The sequence below is a fragment of the Rhopalosiphum maidis genome, chromosome 3 (genome assembly GCF_003676215.2).
Source record: "Rhopalosiphum maidis isolate BTI-1 chromosome 3, ASM367621v3, whole genome shotgun sequence".
Classification (NCBI taxonomy): Eukaryota; Metazoa; Arthropoda; class Insecta; order Hemiptera; family Aphididae; genus Rhopalosiphum; species Rhopalosiphum maidis.
In genome coordinates, this window is record NC_040879.1 from 27,474,832 (window position 1) to 27,481,126 (window position 6,295).

Sequence of the window (6,295 nt, forward strand, 5' to 3'; positions counted from 1 at the left end):
AATATTGTTATAAATATAAAATAGATATTTTTTTCAGATTTTTAGATAAAGTAAGAAACTAATAACTAATAATAATCTTCAATAATATTTTTTTATTTATAATATAATAGAACTTTTTTATGTATTTATAGTCTAATACTAAATACTAAATAGTGAGATCAAAACATATTTAATTTTTTAATACGATTAAATATTTGTTCGTAGGTATATTATATTATATTACTATCGGTGTACATATTATTCGAATTAAATAGGTACAGTTCTGTCATAATAATAAAAATATTTTTGGGTATTTTACCCGGTAATCGGTCAAAAAGTCCAGATTTAGTTTTTATAGTCTGACAAAAAGCCCGTAAATACAAAATATTTTATATAATTAATATTAATTTTAAAAATTTAAAAATGTTTGTAGACATTATATATTATACACATTATATGTATTATTATATTTTTTTCTATATTCTTATTTTCATTTATAATTATTTAATTTATTATTAATGTTAATTAATTTTTATAGGTACGTAAAAACAATTTAAAAATATTAACATACGATATACAATCACACGCGATACCTTAGGGACAACAATATCAAAATGTACTTGTAACTAAATATATATCCACAAACAATGCATTTTATTTTACTTATAAACACGCCGTCAACTAAATTAAAACTAAAAAAAAAAAAAAAACAGTATAATTATTATATAATAAAAAAATATAAATTTGTCATTACTATATAGGTACCTAACTATATAACATTATATTTTTGTTAGTTATATGAAAATATAATAATATATGTGTACAAACATTTTTAAATCTTTAAAATAAATATTAACTATATAAAATAATTTGTATTTTTTGACTTTTTTTCCGACATTAAAAACGTGCTCGGACTTTTTGTTCAACTGTTTTTAAAACACACTTTTCGTCTGCGATACATTTTACACACTCCCCTTTTTTTCTTTCTGACAAATTTCTGTCGAAATTACAAATTTATAAAAGAAAATTATTTTTATTATACTTATATCTGGGTCTAGTAATTTTTAACTTTTGTCTTTTTCCGATACCGATAGTTATGTGAAAAATATTGTTAATGGTAATATTAACTATCAACATAATATTGTAAATTTGTAATATATACTGAGATCAGTGAAATCATTAATCAATGTATAATATATTATTATTATTTAATGAATTAGGTTAGTGTTTTTATATCTGTATTTTAAAATTTAATTTAATTTTTGGTTATATTGTTTTTTTTTTTTGTATCATTTATTTCATTAAACATTTTTACTTATTTTTACAATTTAGATTAATTATAAATAGACAATAAGTGCATACTTCATCTCAATTGCTTTTTATAATATTTTTTTTGTGTCATTACCTTTTGGAGCAGTAATAATACTTCATTTTTTTCAATTTTGAGGTATTTAAACACATTTAAATTTTACACATTTTTTTTATGTAGATAATTTTTCTAAATCAGAAAACATGAAAATATAATATAAATTCACTCAATTCTTAGTATACATTTTACGTAACTACAATTAAAATACATTATAAGCATAATTTTTTTTATAAGCCTTTAAAGATTAAATTTTGACAACACTTGTCAAAATCGATAAAATTTGTAAATTATATTGTAGATAAAAATCTTATAATTTTCTAATTTCAATAGCTAAGGGTTGAACATACAATACAATGTTCTTCATAAGTATCCATTTCATTAATTTAAAAATATCGAACATTCATAGGTACCTTTATTAATAAATTGGTTGTGAAATATAACAATCATAATTTTTCTTACTATTTTAAAGTATTAACGCTAATCAAAAACACAGATAAAGATAATAAACTAGATTGCTGACTACTTTAATATGCTTACTTTTGAAATTAATGGAGCTGTAATTACCATCATCTCTGTGGTAATTAGAGTATTGTAAATCATATAAGTGTATATAACTATTTATATAGGTATACATATTTTATTTATGATAGGATAAAATCCATAATTCCCACAAAATGACGAATTTTTGACTTAAACTATATTATCATAAGTTGGAAATCTGGTTTATTACTTATATCTGTGATCAAAAATGAAATAGCTACCATCAAGTATCACTATTCACTACATATAGATATAATTCTAGTTGACAGGTACCCACACGGCACGCGTTGGCTTGGTTGTCCAGTAGGTGTTAGGTACACTATATTATATTATTATTGTTATTTTAAAATATAAAAATTAATTGGGAATGAGATAGCTGACCCGTAAGTCTTAACGACCGAAAATAGATTTATATTTATAATTTATTTGTTAAATTGGGTTCCGACAACCTAAATAATTGTCGAAGCTTAAGCTGATTTGATATGAGATTTCAAGAATAAAATTGAATGTAAAATTATGACCAATACAGGAATTCAGAAATAAATGACAGTTTTGAAAAGCAGAAATGTACATACCCATATATTCTACTCACAATTGAACATTCAGAACACATGCATTAATTAAGGCAATAGTTAAAGTTTTTCGGTTGAAGCAATCTAACATAAAATTATAATTTTTCATTTGTATAGTTTTATATATATAGCTTAAGTTATTTCAATTTTTAGGCAATTGTTTGGTATCCAAATTGGAAAATTTCTTAGCATCAAAACATTCAAAACGATTGCGTCTAAATGGCACTGCAACCAAACGTCCATTTTCATGATTTCATAACAATGATATGTGTGTGTGTCATAACTGTCCTATTTATTTTTTATAGCAGTAAAGATAAAAACAATAATTTGCAATAAATCACATAAACGCAGATACTTACAATGATGTAAATTAGGGTGTTGCAATGTGTATACAGCACTTGCAATACAAAAACATTTTTATGTGTTGCAATGATTATTGCTCCACAATACTACAAGAACTTTTATTTTATTTTCATTTAATTTTTTTATCTCATTTTGTTGAAAATTTTGATAGTTTTCACTTTGAGCTGTATATAAAATATTTGGGAAACCAAATCCATCCATGTTTATTAATTTATTAAATAATATCACGTATACTATATAGCGGGACGCAATTCGCGTATACTCGAGCTATTATTATAAATATTGATAAAAAAATGTTTTCTAGGTCAACAAGTTTGAAAATTAAATAAAAGGTTCCTAATGAGTTGTTATAAAAGCAATTTAATAATATTCAAATATTTAGCTCGAAATCCATACTATTTAGTATATGTAATCATCAATAAAGCTGATGTGGAAATTGATTGTTCACTGAAAATAATTACGGGGGATAAAAATTTATTTATATTATCCATTTATTATATCACGAATAATTTGTATATTTTTTATTATTATAGCTTTTTTTTTTTTTGGTGATTCCTCAATAGTCAATTATTAGTTTATTTATTATTTTTTAGCGCAGTAAGAAAAAAAATGTTGAGATATATTTTTGAAAAATATGGGGTATACCTACTTGAACTTTTATTTACCAATACATCCTTGTCAATTCCTTGGTAAAATATGTATTGAAATATTGAATAAACATTTGAATCAAATTAATTATATAGAAAATAATACATTAGTACCTACTATTGTTACATTATAATTTGTTAAATAATATACCGTACTACCGTAGCCAGTCGTTATATGAATTTACGATAAAAAATTAACCAAATTAGAATTATAAATATAAAATCCCGAAAGTTATTGTAACTTCCAATCGTGTTAATAGAAAATAACAGTGTGCAAAATTATGAAAAAGATTTGTCTGATTATTTATTATATGTAATAAAAAAATCTTTTAATTGTATAGGTCAGTGTTTTTCAACCTGTGCGTCGCGGCTCCCAAAGGCGTCGCCGGTCATTATTAAGGGAGCCGCGTTCGCAATAGAAACTAAAAATACAATTTCCGCGCACCAATACATATTACATTTTGGGTGTGTGAGACAGATCGGCCGTCGATAACCGTGTTTGCGATATCGAGTAATAGCATATTTCGATTACTATTTACATTTATTTGATGATATAATGCAACAAAAACAAGCACAGCCGTCCCATTAAAAATAAAGTTAGATTAAAATTATTATAAATAATTTAAATTTGTTTATTTTAAATATTCGTATGGGAGCCGTACATTTTATTTCAAAATCAAAAGGAGCCGTGGACCCAAAAAGGTTGACAACCACTGGTATAGGTATACTATAGAACTCAAATTCAATACATTCATCACTTTATTACGAGATAAACTTGACTCCAACTTACCTTACCTGCACTTTAATAATAGACAATGCGTTAATTCAAATTCTGATTTTTATAATTTTGAAGTATAATCATAGACCATATTTTCAAATACTTGGATTTTTTGTAACATTTAAGTGATCTCTTCCATAACGACACAAACTTCAACTTTTTTCAAATAAAATTCACTATAATTATTTTCAAATAACCGAACGTTTTTAAAATCACGATGTACCTATATTAAATCGAAATTTGTTTACGAGCAGAACTGAGTTAAATGTGTATACTAAGAATAATTGTCAATAATATTGTGTAGGTTTAGCGTTTAGAATATAGGAGTTTCATATTATGAGGGTTATAATAATTTGAATATTAATATAAATTATTTTTATATCAAATTCTTCATTTACTATACATTTTTTGATCCTGCACAGCGTTATCCATGATACATTTCATGTCCTTAGATTTACCTCATCTTAATCTTATATGTAAACTGTACAGGTTTAGGTATATACAGTGAAACCTCCCTAAACGGACACCTTTAAATAGCGGACATTTTTTGAGGAACGGGAACATTTTAATTACTTTTCTATAGAAAAACTTCTAAATACCGGACACTTATGACATTTTTAATTTTGATTTTAATTATTTCTATCGTTTATTTGTGGAATTAGAAAATGCATTAATATACAAAATGACTTCGTGTCAAAATACGAAACAATCTTAAGTAACTGATTTTTTTTATTTATGTTAGTTTTAATTTTTATATTATCAAATTTTTATCTTTTTACCTTAGAATTTTAAAAATACATAAAAATAAATTAAATTTACTGTGTACCTATATAAATATAATATATATTGTATATGTTTAAATAACTAAATAAATCAATACATTTTTTAATTATAATTTCAAATTTTATTTTTCTAATATTATATTTCTCCCTATAAATACCGGACAAAATTTCAGCGACCGAGGATGTCCGGTACTTAGAGGTTTCACAGTAGGTCCAAACGAAATAATTATTTTACATTTTGTAACCAATTTCAAAAATTTAATAAAATAAAATAACAATAGGTTTTCGTGAGTCAGCTACATTCATTATTTATGTACTGAAAAGTAAAAAGGAAGTAATAAAAATTATCCTATGGGCTAGACACTAAGAATCTTGGTGAATCTTTCGAAAATTTCATAAAAATTGATCGAAAACTGTGGATTTGCATAAGACCATTCATTGTATACCTTTGATTTTATACCTTAGTTATATTTATTAACTATATGTATATATTTATATAATTTTTATATTATTATAGTTGATTTTTTAGGGCGTTTCCCGTGAAAAAATAAATAATTTGTAAATTTGCTAACTTAATTAAATAGTGTTTTGAAAAATAGTCTTTGTAGTATTGTTCTTTGTTATATGATAAATTGTTAGCATATTTTGTCGTAAAAGTACTTAAATTTATTGATTATTTGTTTTTATTGGTTTTATAGTATTAAAAATAGTAATTATATTTGTATAATGAAATGTAATTATCTATATGCGATCTTCCAAGAGTTTCTAACTTACCAGTTACAACAATATCATCTCCATGTAGAATGTTATTTTTTCTGGTTAACTTCACGTTGTCAATGTTTTGATAAAATATCAATAGTAATAATAGTTTTCCGTAACACTATATTTGAATAAGTTCAGAATCGAAATAGTACATAGCTACATTATGTGTTTTGTTAACTGTGGCGGATATATTGATATATATGTGTATGTATAAGTATAACTACTACGTCAACAGTATAAAATTGAAAAATGATACTGATCGAAGCTGTTTACCAAAATCAGTTTTTTTTTAAATAGATACTCACCCATTTACATTTATTCTTGAAATACTTTTTTAAAATATTTTTTCCATCTACCTAGTATACACTCAGTATATTTATTTTATTTTTTCATTCTTTCTTTTTAAATGTATGTATACATCTTTTAGTATGTATACACTAAAAGAATTTTTAGCAATGAAGACTTAATTTCTTGAAAAATATTTCAGTTTATAAAATTCAATT